This window comes from Dipodomys ordii, unplaced genomic scaffold (genome assembly GCF_000151885.1).
Source record: "Dipodomys ordii isolate 6190 unplaced genomic scaffold, Dord_2.0 Scaffold35, whole genome shotgun sequence".
In the NCBI taxonomy this organism is placed as follows: domain Eukaryota; kingdom Metazoa; phylum Chordata; class Mammalia; order Rodentia; family Heteromyidae; genus Dipodomys; species Dipodomys ordii.
In genome coordinates this window covers 10,961,022-10,975,077 of record NW_012267251.1, presented here as the reverse complement: position 1 = coordinate 10,975,077, position 14,056 = coordinate 10,961,022, and the positions used below count along the sequence as shown (strand labels likewise).

At 52.8% G+C, this 14,056-nt stretch overlaps 1 protein-coding gene across 2 annotated transcripts in view; it reads right to left on the bottom strand.

Moving 5' to 3' along the window:
* Nucleotides 1-13,833, bottom strand: part of Cdk18 (cyclin-dependent kinase 18) — a 30,831-nt gene extending 16,998 nt beyond the window's left edge. Inside the window, exon 1 of one of the 2 annotated variants that reach the window (XM_013017513.1) lies at nucleotides 13,776-13,833. The gene's annotated coding sequence lies outside the window, so the exon portion shown is untranslated. The remainder of the gene's footprint in view (nucleotides 1-13,775) is intronic. The other variant, XM_013017514.1, reaches the window with a different exon arrangement.
* Between the last annotated feature and the right edge of the window lie 223 nt (nucleotides 13,834-14,056).

The window sequence follows — 14,056 nt, the reverse complement described above, 5'->3', positions numbered from 1 at the left end:
GCTCAAGGTTAGGGCTCTACCACTTCAGCCAAGATCCACTTCCAGCTCTTTGTGGCTCATTAAAGAGTCTCACATACTTTCCTCACAGGCTGGCTTTGAACTGTGATCCTCAAATCTCAAGTCTCCTGAGTAGCTAGGATGACAGGTGTGAGCCACTGGCCAGTACCCAGCCTCTGTTCTGTTTCGCTGTGAGCCCAAGGGCAAGGGGACAAAGGACAAGACTGGCCACTGCCCACGGAGGGCCTGACCCTCTATCTCAAAGGCCGGACACCAGCTGGAGCCCTCCTAACTTCCTGCTCCTAACTTGGCCATTCAGCCATGGGCACCTTGGGGGAATTTCAAAGAACCAGAGGCCATGGCTGAGCAGGCTTGCAGACGTCAGGAGCTGGGCCTCAGGGACACTTCCTCCTCCTTCGGGGACAGCCTGGCTGCAAGGAGCCAGCAGATACCATCTCCTTCCCCTCCACCACCTCTGCTGTGCCCAGCTGGACAGATCTCAGGGCTGCCAGCCACTCCTGTGCCCTACACTGACCTTCCCCGATCCCAGCCAAGGGGAGAGGCTGCAGGCTGGGCCTCCTGGGTGGCCAGAACCAAGGCGGGCAGACAGGCCCGCACTCACTCTGCCAGGGAACAGATGCTCTGGACAGCGTCGGGGCTCCTAGAACATTCCCACAGCCTGTTTGTGATCAGGAAGCTGGCACAGGCCTTCCGGGAGTGTGCTCGCTCAGCTGACCTGCAAGAAGCTGGGTCGGAGGTGAAGTGTCCGGGCTCAGCAGGGTCTCTGTTCTGTGTTTTTGGTGCTGGGGGCAGAGCTCAGTGGTAGAGTGTCCACAGTGCCTCACTCTATCCAGAGAAATCCTATGATGAGGGCCACAAGCCGTCCAGCCTTACTTCCCAAACGTCCATTCCATTTCATGTCAGACTTGCTAGCACTGTGTCCTAGGAAGACAGTCCCTGCCTCAGTTTCCTTGTCTGCTAACAGGATGATGCCTACCTTCCGATCTAATCACTACAGGCGGCTAGACTTTATTTTCTCAACTTGCTTTCTGATGATGTCTCTCCCCTGTGCAAAGCCTTTCCAAGAGAACAGCGCTCTCAGGAAAAGACCAGGCTCCAGCGTCCTGATCAGGCCTCCCGTGTCTGAGTTCCTGAGTGTCAGCTCTCACCCCTCCATTCTGAAGGAACTTAGGTGGTGCTCCCAGGAAGAAAACTCACGTGGAAGTGAGTTTTCCACTCACACCCACAGGCTTGGCACCAGCCACCAGTTTGGCCTGGGCTGTCCTTCCTCACTTTTTCCCTTGGTAAAACCACTCCTAAGCCAACTCCGCATGTCACTTCCCCTAAAAGACTGTGCGTGACCCCGACTCCCTCTTCAAGGTCAAGTTTGCCTCCTCTGGGCTTCCACAGCAGCCTGGGTACCCTCAGGACCAGCCTCTGACCCTCATGGAGACAAAAACAGAGGGCCTCCATCATGTGTTCCCCCAGAATCTCACACCAGACCTCAGCAGGGCTTAAGTCTGTGGAAGGAATGAGACCATCCTATCACAAAGACCTGAAGATACACAAACCCTGCACCCCGCAAGGACAGAGACCATTCGTAGTCACCCGAAGCTCTAGGACATGTTTTGCTGTGTGATAAACCTTGGCACACTTCCTTCCATGTTCAGGCTAGGCAGGGACCTTATCTCCTCCAGCGTGGGCTTGCTCCAGTCTTAGTTGTTGGGTTTGGTTGGGCCTGTGTAGGCATAGGCCCTGCCCTCTCCCTGGGCTTGATCAGGCCGTCCCGCTGCTGACCAGCCCTGGGTCAGACTCCTGGATCACCTGGTGTCGCTACTGCTCTTGGGTCTCAGAGGGACCTAAGGATTGGTGCCCAAGATAGGTGGGTGAAGGACTTAGGGTGAAGCCAGCAGTGCTCCTAGCCCTGAGGGCTTAAGTCAGCTGTGACCTCTCTCCATGGTGCCCCTCAATCTTCCCCTAGTCTGGGCCTTGACTGGCTCAGCCAGGCTGGGGGGAGGCCCCTCCTCGGTTGCTCCTATGGCACAATCACATTCCTAAGGAGGGTACCTGCCTGGACATGGGCAGGGGCCAGGTCTCACTCACGGTCACACTCTAGAGCCTGACCGAGGACCTGGCCCACAGGGTGCTGGTCACATGACCAGCAATGGCTCAGGGCTTCAGCTGTCTCCTAGCAGCCCTTTCCTGGTCACAGTGGCCCAGATGGCAGCAGGATGGGGGGCTGAAGCAAACAGGGGGACTCTCTAACCAGCAGCAGCTCTCAACAGAGATCAGAGCAGGCCTCCAGGCTGGGAGCTCACAGCAGAGCAAGGTGTGGACTGAGGAGAGAGAAACTCTTATGAGAGATTTCAATCCAATCCAATGCACAGCATGCTGGGGCCCCCAGGGCTTGTGGGGAGAAGGCTGGGAGGGCCTAGGACCTTGCTAGACTCTCTTCATGCAAGGGTAGAATTCCGGAGACTCACAGGGCAAATGCTGGGGAGGCTCAGGCCTGGATTTTGACCCCTTCAAATGGCTCCTGCCTTATTTCTCACCCTACTCCCTTCTGGCTTTTGGGGGTTCAAGGAACAGAGGCACATATAACATGGTCTGGTATTTTCTTTTTTATCTCTTTGGGGACCAGCTAAGGCTGGGCTGCAATCTGGACTTCCACGTGATAGGACAGTACAAGGTGCCCTCTGTCAGCTCTATAGAACATGGCGTCCACTTGGCCTGGAATGTCCTTCCTCAATTCTTCCCTTGGTAAAACCACTCCCAAACTCAACTCAAATGTCACTTCCCCAGAGGGGAAGCCAGGGATCTAGGTAGGAACTGCCTCCCAGACAGGGCCAGCCTGCCCGCCCTCCCGGCCGGCTTCTTGGGGCAACTCTCTTCCTAGACCCTCAAGGAAGGGCTTTCATCCCCCTCACTCAAAGTCTGTGATCCAGAAAACCCACTGCTCCATAGCCTCATGCGAGTGGCCCACACCCGTAATACTAGTTACTCAGGAGGCTAAGAGCTGAGGATAATGTTCAAAGTCAACCCCCTGCAGACACATCCAAGAAACTCTTAGCACCAATTAACTAGCCAAAAAGCTGGCACTGAAGGCATAGCTCAATTGGTACTGTCAGCCTTGAGTGAAAAAGTTGATTAAGAGTGCAAGGCTCTGAGTTTAAGCCCCAGGATGAGCAAAACAAAACAAAAACAGAAATTCTATTGCTAAGTATACACCCAAAGGAAATACAATCTGTACACCAAGGAAACATCTTCTCTTCCTATATTTACTGCAGCATTATTTATAATAATCAAAATGTGGGTGGGCTGGGAATGTGGCTTAGTGGTAGAGTGCTAGCTTAGCATGCCTGAAGCCCTGGGTTCAATTCCTCAGTACATAAACAGAAAAAGTTGAAAGTGGAACTGTGGCTTAAGTAAGTAGAGCACTAGCCTTGAGCATAGGGAGGCTCAGGTACAGAGCCCAGGCCCTGACTTCAAGCCTCAGGACTGGCAAAATAAAAAAAAAAAATCAAAATATGGGACAACCTAAGTGTCCATCAACTGATGGATGGTTGGGTTTTTTAAAATATTATACACAGACATAATAGAATACTATTCAGCCATTTTTTTGGGGGGGTCCAGTCATGGGGCCTGAACTCTGGGCCTAGGTGCTGTCCCTCAGCTCTTCAGCTCAAGTATTCAGCCATCTTTTTTTTTTTTTAAAGAAAGCTCTGCCATTTGAGATATGGATGAACGTAGAGGACATTATGCTAAGTGAAATAAATAAGCCAGAGACAGATATATATCATGAGCCTACTCATATGTGGAATCAAAAAAGGCTGTTCTGAGCTGGGGGCCAATGGTGCACACCTGTAATCCTAGCTACTCAGGAGGCTGAGATCTGAGAACTGTGGTTCAAAGCCAGCCTGGGCAAGAAAGTCCTTGAGATTCTTATCTCCACTAAACTATCAAAAAAGCCAGAAGAAGTTGATGAGCTGTGACTCAAGTGGTAGAGAGCTAGCCTTGAGCAAAAGAAGCTCAGCGACAGTACCCAGGCCCTGAGTTCAAGCCCCAGGACCAGCACTTTTGGGAAAAAAAAGGTTGTTCTCATAGATGTAGAGAGGGCTATGTATGGTTGTTGCAAGCTGCTGAGGAGAACAGGAATTAGAGGAGGAGGAATAACTTCTGGGATTCTGTTGCATGGAAGGGAGACTATAGTGATGTCTACTTCAAAAGAGCTGTGAGAGGATTTTGTGTGTTCTCTCACCACAGAGAAATGATAAGTTTGAGAAGATGGATGTGTTCATTACTCTGGCTGCATCATTATACAATGTACCTACACATGAATCGAAACTGCACGCTGCACCCTATAAATCTGTATAATTATGAAGCAATTAAAACTAAAACTCTCTATCAATACTTTTTACATTTTTGTTTTGAAATACTCAAGTCTACAACCTCCTTGTCCTTAAATCCCCACGGAATGGCTTATACCTCAGTCCACCATTACTGAAAGTAAGCCCACCTTACTGAAAGTAAGGACAAACTAGGGGGAAAAAAGTGGGGGAGGGATGGGAATGTGGCTTAGTGGTAGAGTGCTTGCCTAGCATGCACGAAGCCCTGGGTTTGATTCCTCAGTACCACATACACAGAAAGAGCCGGAGTAGTGCCATGGTTCAAGGGGTAGAGTGCTAGCTTCGAGCAAAAACAGCTCAGGAACAGTGTCCAAGCCCTGAGTTGAAGCCCCAGGACTGGGAGAAAAAAAAAAGTGGGGGCTTCAAGTTCACCCCTTTGCTGCCCTTATGTCAACACTAGAAGCCCTACTTTCCCGGTGGCCTGTCACAAATCTTTATTCACAGCTCTGATTTTTCTGTCTATGCCCAACTTTAGCAACAGAACTGCAGGGGCCTCGGAACCCTGACATCCCTGGGGACCTGGGTCTCATGATCGGGGAGAGGGAGGGGAGGACTTCCCGGCATCTCTTAACCATCGTCCTATTTATACTCAGCTCCCACCAGCCAGGCCCCAACTATTCCATCCACATCCTGACAGGAGACCCCCCCCCCCCCCGTCCCCTCCCCCCCCCCCCCCGGCCCCGTTACCATCTCATCTCAGTAGCTAGGGTAAAAGGCCCAAGCTGGGCCAAGGCTGTTACCTAGACCTAGGCTGCCGGCCTCCTCTGCCCAGCCCTCAGCTGTTCACTGTTCTCTAACTGTCCCTCGTCAATCCACTCACCAACCAGCCCAGGGTCCTCTGCAGTCACTCGCTGGGTTCACAAGCACGCACTCAGATCCTGTCCTAGACTCCACGCTGTGGCCTCCCTGACAGCCCGACCTCCTGGGTCCTGTCCACTTCCTTCTCCCTCCTTAGGTCCCGTGGACTCACTTCCTCTACCTGTCCCTGAATGGTGGCGCACCCACAGTTCCCTCTTTGGCCCTTGCTCTTCCCCTCTCTGCACATTTCCTGGGTGACCTCATCCTCTCCCGTGATGGAACCCCACCCTCCACCCCATGCTGATGACTCCCAGATTACAGCTTCAGCCCCTCAAAGCCCTGGAGCCTCAGACTGAACCTCAGAACGGAGGCCCAACTTCCTGCCTGCCTGTCTGGCACCTCTCAATCGTGTCCCCACAGGTCCACTTTGAGAGGCGCTTTCAAGTGAAGAAGGGGAAGCTGTATGGGCCTCAGATATCCACATGTGTCACATACATACATACATACATACATACACACACACACACACACACACACACACACATACATACATAGAGATGCTTTTACTGCACGTAACCTAAATATAAATGAGGCAGCTTTAGGGCAAATGCCAATAGTAGCTATCTCTGGGTGGTAGAATTCTGGATAATTTGAATGTCTCCTTTTGTGCTTATCTGTATCTTCTAACATTTCCATGATGGACATTTATTGCTTACCTAGTAGGAAAAGGGCAATGCTTCTTTTTAAATAAAAAGAAAGTATTTTTAGCTAGAGATGTCAGAGAGATTTAAGGCAGGGCCCAAGGAGAACGAGGCTTATCTTGAGACCGGGTCAGTAAGCTTTTTCTGTAAGAGGGCAGATGATATTGTGGGCTCTGCAGGCCCAGCCAGCATCCACAGCAACTATGCCCTGCTCCCTTTGTAAAAGAGAGACAGAGGAAGCTGGGTGTGGGTATCTCACGCCTGTAATCTTAGCTACTCAGGAGGCTGAGACCTGAGGATCATGGTTCAAAGCCAGCTCAAGCAAGAAAGTCCATGAGACTTACATCCCAATTAGCTACCAAGAAAAGCTAAAAGTAAAATTATGACTCAAGTAGTAGAGTACCACCAACCTTGAGTGAAAAAGCGAAGTTTGTGCCCAGGCCCTAAGTTCACACCTTAGAACTGGTGCACATGCACATGGACACACATGTGTGCTTGTGCACATGTGCATGCACACACACATGAACGTGGCTTGCCCCATAAAACTTGACTTGATGAGGCTAAAACATGAATTTTATGTCACTTGAAGTGCTTCAAAGTTTTGTTTTCTGTTTTTGATTTTTTTCTCCAAACACTTCAATTTTTTTTGTTATTGTTGTTTACATTTTTCTTAGCTCAGGCAGAAGTTAGTCAAGGGTCACAGTTTGCTAACAGTGCTATTGAGCCTGGAGAATCCAGCATCTCCTCCTCTGGGAATGCTTTTCTCCTCCAAGTTGAGAGGATGCCCATCAGAACCATGGCAAGGATTAGGTACCCAGCAGCACCATGGCTCTGAAGGTTAGAGAACAGAGGTGAGTTTCTCCTGAGGCACAGTACACTGGCAAAAGCAGGCTACAAACCAGCTTGGGTGGCTTTAGAAAGCCCCTAGTCAAAAGCCCAGTGCCTTGGCTCATGCCTATCATCTTAGCTACTTAGGAGGCTGAGATCTGATGATCATAGTTCAAACCCAACCTGAGCAGGAAAGTCTTTTGAGACTCTTACCTCCAATTAACCAACAAAAAAAGCCAAAAGTGAAACTGTGGCTCAAGTGATAGAGTGCCTGCCTTGAGCAAAAATGCTATGGTGCCGCAGATCTACTCTGGTTGGCTGAGATCTGAGGATCACCTGTTCAAATCCAGGGAGCAAAGTCCCTGAGACTCTTATCTCCAATTAACCACCAGAAACTGGAAGTGGCGCAGTGGCTCCAGTGGTAGAGCACTCGCCTTAAGCTAAAGAGCTGAGGGACAGCGCCCAGGCCCTGAGGTCAAGCCCCAATACTGAAACAAACAAACAAAAAACCCTAGGCCTGTATTCTTTTTTTTTCTTTTTTTTTCTTTTGGTTGATTGTGAGGGCTGAACTCTGGGTCTGGGCGCAGTCCCTCAGCTCTTCAGCTCAAGGCTAGCGCCCTACCACTTGAGCCACAGCGCCACTTCTGGCTTTTTTCTTTTTGCTTATGTGGTGCTGAGGAATTGAACCCAGGGCCTCATGCATGCAAGGCAAGCGCTCTACCACTGAGCCACCTTCCCAGCCCCCTCGGCCTGTATTCTTGATCTTCAGGCAAGAAGGCAAGACTTTGATGAAATAGCAACAGGCCCAACACTATTCAGAGTAGCTGCCTGGAGCTGAGACAGAGGAGTGGGCTTGTGATTTGCAGCTGAGTGTTCTCTCTGTCCCCTTGGGTTACAGGGCCCTATAGCCCAAGGAATCAGCGGCCCATTCAGGGTCACCTTCCAGAGAAGGAGCCTCATCAGGTCTGGTGTCAGCATAGAATGTGGCACCTGGGCTAGCCACAGCACAGGTGCTGGCCGCGAGTGTCCTTGTCAGGCTCAGGGAGAGGATCTAGGAACCTTGCCATCTAGTGTGGAGATGTAGCTGCTTCTACCTGATGTCCTCCAGCACCAGGACATGGACTCGATGACCATACACCCACCCCCACCCCAGCCTGGGCCTGGTCTCCCCCTAGGGTCTCCTTACTAGGTGGTTGAGAGCAGAGGAAAGACTGGTTCCTGAGGGGATTGCCAGGAGGAAAGGGCAGACTTCTTTAAGAATTTCCTGGGATAACGACCACGTGGAACAGGTATTCAGAGTAGAATAAGGAGAGGAACATGTGGGGGGAGGGCAGGCTTGAACTCACAGTTTAGTACTGTCCCTCAGGAGCTTTCTGTGCTCAAGGCTGGTGTTCTACCACTTGAACCACACACCTCCACTTCCAGCTTTTTCTCTTCACTGTCCCCATACTGGGACTCAAACAGTATCTGATGCTTTCCCTCCTTGGCTGGAGCTCTACCACCTGAGCCAGGCCTCCAGCCACACTCCTGGAGATGAGTCTCATGGAATTTCCTGTTCTAGGCTTCAGATGTGGTAGTTACGGGGCTTGAACTCAGGGCTTGGGTGCCATCCCTGAGCTTTTTTTGCTCTAGGCTACTGCTTTATCACTTGAGCTATAGATCTACTTTGATGTTTTGTTGTTGTTGTTTTTCTTAATTGGAGATAAAAGTCTCACAGACATTCCTGCCCTGGCTGGCTTTGAACCTCAATCCTCAAAATCTCAGCCTCCAGGCTTTTTTTTTTTTTCCTTCCTTTTTTAAAGTCAGGCTCTTATGGGCTGGGAAGGTGGCTTAGTGGTAGAGCACTTGCCTTGCATGCCTGAGGCCCTGGGTTCCATTCCTCAGCACCACATAAGTAAAAAGAAAAAAGCCGGAAGTGGCACTGTGGCTCAAGTGGTAGAGCACTAGCCTTGAGCTGAAGAGCTGAGAGACAGCGCCCAGGCCCAGAGTTCAGGCCCCACAACCAGACCCCCCCCAAAAAATGCATAAGCTTGGGCTGGGAAGATGGCTCAGTGGTAGAGCGACTTGCCTTGCATGCCTGAGGCCCTGGGTTCCATTCCTCAGCACCACATAAGTAAAAAGAAAAAAGCCGGAAGTGGCACTGTGGCTCAAGTGGTAGAGCACTAGCCTTGAGCTGAAGAGCTGAGAGACAGCGCCCAGGCCCAGAGTTTAGGCCACGACCGGACCCCCCCCCCCCCCCCCAAAAAAAAAAGTCAGGCTCTTACTATGTATCTCAGAGGCTGGTCAACCACCACATCCTTCTGCTTCAGCCTCCCAATAGCTGAGATTTTGGTGTACAGCACAATGCCTGGCTGGTCGAATCCTTTTAGGAAAGAGAATTTCTTTCCTAATTTGGGACCTGAGCTATGATATCTACCAGGATCCACTTTAGAAAAGATGTCAGGTAGAAAAGATGTCAAGTAGAGGCCACGAGCCACGTGCCAGCCATCAGCCCTCCATAATACCATCAGGTAAAGCCAAGAGTATGAGGACATGACGCCATCGGAATGCTCCCAGCCACAGGAGGTAATAGTACTCTTATCCTCCCAATTTTAAAGCTGAGTCTGAAACTTGGGCCAGAGATTACTTGACCTCAAGGCAAGCAGTTATTGAGTGACAGAGGCAAGATTTAAAGTAACCCCAGGCCCTTAACCTGACTCCACCCAAGGTGGAAAGGAGACGTAAATACAGCAGGTAAATACAGGCAAATAATGAATGCATCAACCAGACATTAAGAGGCTTGTCTACTCCACCCATTTTCAGGGAAGACCTCATTAATGGGTTTTGAGGTTGACAGGGTAGGACAATTATTGAGCCTCCACAAGGAATGAGTTTTACCACTATCCCTTCAAATGAGTAAGTTAAAGTCTCCCAGAATAGCTGGGTGCTGCTGGTGGCTCACATCTGCAATCCTAACTACTCAGGAGGCTAAAATGTGAGGATTGAGGTTCAAAGCCAGCCTAGGCAGGAAAGGCCCGGAGACTCTTATCTCTAATTAACCATTAGAAAACTGAAAGTGATGCTGTGGCCCAAAATGGTAGAGCACTAGTCTTGAATGAAAAAAGCTCAGGAACAGCACCAAGGCCCTGAGCTCAAGCCCCACAACCACCACCACCACCAACAAAAAGTCTTCCAGAACACCGGAGTCACACGGGCTGCCAGGGAACATCCACCCTTTTCAGTTCAAAGCCAAACTTCACACTTGCTTCCCTGGTTTCCCCCCCTCCTCTACAGGCAGAATTGTGGGTGCCCACAGGCTTCAGAGCTGGCTGAGATATGCTCACAGCTTCCCTGCTTCCCAATTTGCTGTGGTGCCATGGGTTGGGCCCAGTCCTGGTGAAACTGAGCCACTGACCATCAAAGGTGTGTGTGTGTGTGTGTGCATGCGCGCGCTGCAAGGGCCAGGACAGGCTAACCTTGATCTGTCCCTATCCCTTGAGCTAGGAAAGTGTCCACTCAGCAGCAAATACCTGGAGGGCAAGGGCAAAGGATCCAGGGTAGAGGAAAGAGGGGTTAAGGAGGGACACAGAGAAACATGACTTACTCCCAAAGGGGTGAAGCTAATCAGGTGGGTCTGGACCCGGGCCAGCTACTCCCTCATGGACAACCGAGCAGAACAGGGACTGCAAATTATTAAGTACCAGGAAAAGATCCTACTGGCTCCAGGGAAAGGAGGTGCTGCCCATAGGCACCTCAGAAAGGAACCTCCATCCTGCAGTCTTCCTTACTCACTAGGAACTGGAGGGTGACCCAGCACAGATTCCTGGTCCCTCCTGGCAGGGTTCCATCCAGCTCCCCCATTCTCCCATACAGGACTCCCGCCCCCTTCCACACACATGCCAGGAAAAGCGTGAAGCCTCTGTCTAAGGGCTTGGCCTTCTTATTTAGTTTCTACCCCAGAGCCAGCCCTGGGGCATCACTAGAAAATTCACTAGCCGGGCGCTGGTGGCTCACACCTGTAATCCTAGCTACTCAGGAGGCTGAGATCTGAGGATCACGGTTCAAAGCCAGCCCGAGCAGGAGAGACCATGAGACTCCTATCTCCAATAAACCACCAGAAAACCGGAAGTGGCGCTGTAGCTCAAGTGGTAGAGCGCTCGCCTTGAGCTGAAGAGCTGAGGGACAGCGCCCAGGCCCAGAGTTCAAGCCCCACAACCGAAAAAAAAAAAAAAAAAAAAGAAAATTCAATACCTCCGCCCCCTCCTAACGCCCCTTCCGATTATGGATCCCATGTGTGAAGCCATATGAGGAAACTGAGGCTGGAGGATTTCAGGAGATGCTTAGGGGCAGGGGCATCACAGAGCCAGTTGAAGCAAGGCCCTGGTTCTGCCCTCCCTCTCCTTCAGGTCTCCAGCTTAATTAGGAAAGAACCGAAGAAATCAGAGGAGGGGATCCAGGGAGATGTCAGACAGAAGTCCAAAACATGGGAAAAGGAGAGGTCAGGGTGAGGTAGGAGCTGCTTTGCTGAAACGGCGGGCGAGGCAGCCCCATCTCCTCCATAGACGGAGGAGGTCTCCCCACGGGATGCGAGACCAGGAGCCTATTCACTCTTCCGATCTGGTCCCTCTCTCCTGCCACTCGTGGTGAAGCCTGGCTCTGCCTGGCACAGGACAAACGGGAGCTTCATTACTTGGGGCCTGGCCCTGTCCTTCCTTCCTCTGAAGACTGAGGCAGACTCCTGGAACTCCAGATTGGGCTGGAACCTGGCAGGGATGGGGCAGGGCTTGGGGTGAGCTACAAGCGGGCTTGGCTGAATCCCACCTGTACATAACTTAGGGAATGTTCATCTCTCAGTGCCTCCGTTGCCTGACCTGTAAAATGGGGATCATGGTGCCTGCTTTGTGAAGATGTTGGGACACAGAGTAGATAATCCATGAGTGACAGCCACGAAGGCATGGGGAAATCAGATCTAACTTCCTGAGGTCTCTACAGGAAGGGCCACTCTGTCATGAGTGGGCAGAGCCTGGGCAGCCAGTGGGGACAGTCCTAGGCAGCTCATGGCTTAGGGACGCCCCCAGGTTGCAGTCAGGGGTGAGGTCAGTTCTTCAGCTTCATCACCTGTGTGGGACGACCCTCTCTCCTGATTCTTCTTCAGGATAAAACAAGCTGGTAGCCAGGTGATGGTGGCTCACGCCTGTAATCCTAGCTACTCAGGAGGCTGAGATCTGAGGATCTTGGTTCAAAGCCAGCCTGGGCAGGAGAGACTGTGAGACTCCTATCTCCAATAAACCACCAGAAAACCGGAAGTGGCGCTGTAGCTCAAGTGGTAGAGCGCTTGCCTTGAGCTGAAGAGTTGAGGGACAGCGCCCAGGCCCAGAGTTCAAGCCCCAGGACCGACAAAAACAAACAAACAAACAAAAAACAATCTGGTAGTCAGTACTGCCTTCCATTTTCCTGGCAACCCCACCCCCACCCCCACAAGCTTTCCTAAAACCCCTTCCCTCCCCCCCCACTCCTCCAGGCAAGCTACAGGTAGGGGATCTTTTTTTTTTGGTCCAGTCGTGGGGCCTGAACTCTGGGCCTGCGTGCTGTCCCTCAGCCCTTCAGCTCAAGGCTAGTGCTCTAACACTTGAGCCACAGCACCACTTCCGGCTTTTTTCTTTTTGCTTATGTGGTGCTGAGGAATCGAACCCAGGGCCTCAGGCATGCAAGGCAAGTGCTCTACCACTGAGCCACATTCTCAGCCCCAGGTAGACTATTCTTTTTTTTTTTTTTGGTCCAGTCGTGGGGCCTGAACTCTGGGCCTGGGCGCTGTCCCTCAGCTCTTCAGCTCAAGGCTAGTGCTCTACCACTTGAGCCACAGCGCCACTTCCGGCTTTTTTCTTTTTGCTTATGTGGTGCTGAGGAATCGAACCCAGGGCCTCAGGCATGCAAGGCAAGTGCTCTACCACTGAGCCACATTCTCAGCCCCAGGTAGGGGATCTTGAGATGTGTCAGCCAGCCAGATGATCCAGGAGGCCTGGAGATTTCTGGAATGTGCTCAGTGCCCATGCCTGGGTGGGGATGGCACACAGCTATGCAGAATCTCACTGCATGCTGACAAGACGAAAGCAGTCAAAGGCCATGGCTGGGGAAGGTTGTCTAGGGATGGAGTAAGGATGGGGTGAAGGGTGGGGAGAGCAGCAGGGGGCACCCCAAGGTTCTGGGGATCTGGTTGTGCACACACTTCTCACAGCTGTGTTTCTCTGGCCCCTGTGAGCCCAGGGGGTGCCACTGGCCCTTTAGGACAGAAAATCAACCACCAGGCCTGCAGACAGGGAACTTGCTCCCCAAGAGGCTGGCATGGGCACCTCTGGCCCATTCCCCATTCCCGTGCCAGATTCCTAATTCTCTCCCCCAACACAGAGAAATCCTGACACGTCTCTTAGCTCAACAGGCCACTAACCCGCCTTTCCCACGGCTGCATTAACCCTTTATCCACTGCTGATGGGGGGGGGGGAGTCGTTCCTGGGGCTTCCCACGAGATGGGAGAGAGAGAGGAGAGAGGACGCAGGAGAGCGTGCACAGCACATTCCCCAGGGACCCTCCTAACTGCCAGCCCCGCGCTGCGCCCCTGGGGCGTCTCGCGTCCTTCCACCGTTGTCCCCGGGGCTCGGGCCTCCCACCCCATCCCCCAGCCTGCCCATCCTGAAAGTTCTCCAGGGACCAGAAAGCCTTTCGTGGGGCGAGGGGGGAGCATCGGGTCCCACACTGTTGCGTCTTCCGTCACCTGGGACCCCTGGTTCACGACTGCGTGCAAACTTTGCCTCGTGGGTTCTGAGCCGAGCCTGGGGACAGAGGGAGTCCCAGACACGGGGTGGGGTGGGGGGTCCCGGGGGTCCCGGGGATCCCGGGGTCTGCCAAACAGACTCCTAAGCACCTGGAAGTCGGCAGTGGCCCTCCCCCCCACACACACACAACACGACAACACAACGCCCCCCCCTCCCCGCGCACCGACCACCGCGTGCCCTCCGGCCGCGCGCCCCGGCGCGGGCAGCCCGGCGCCTTTAAGGGCCGCTCGGCTTACCTTTGTTCCGCTCGCCCGGCGCCGCGGTGCCGCGGTGCCCCTCCGGCGACCTCCTGCTCCCCGGCGCGCTGCCCGCGGGGGCCCGGCGGCCCGGGGCTGGGGCTCCGCGCCCTGCGCCCTGCGCCCTGCGCCCTGCGCCCCGCTAGCTGGGACCCAGCCCAGACGCTTTACTGGCTCGGGAAAGGTGCTCGGATCCCCCAGAGAAGGAGCAACCTTAGCTGGAAGAGGAGGATGTGGACCAAGGGGAGGGGGGGGGTCTGAAGGAGGAGGACGTGGAGGAG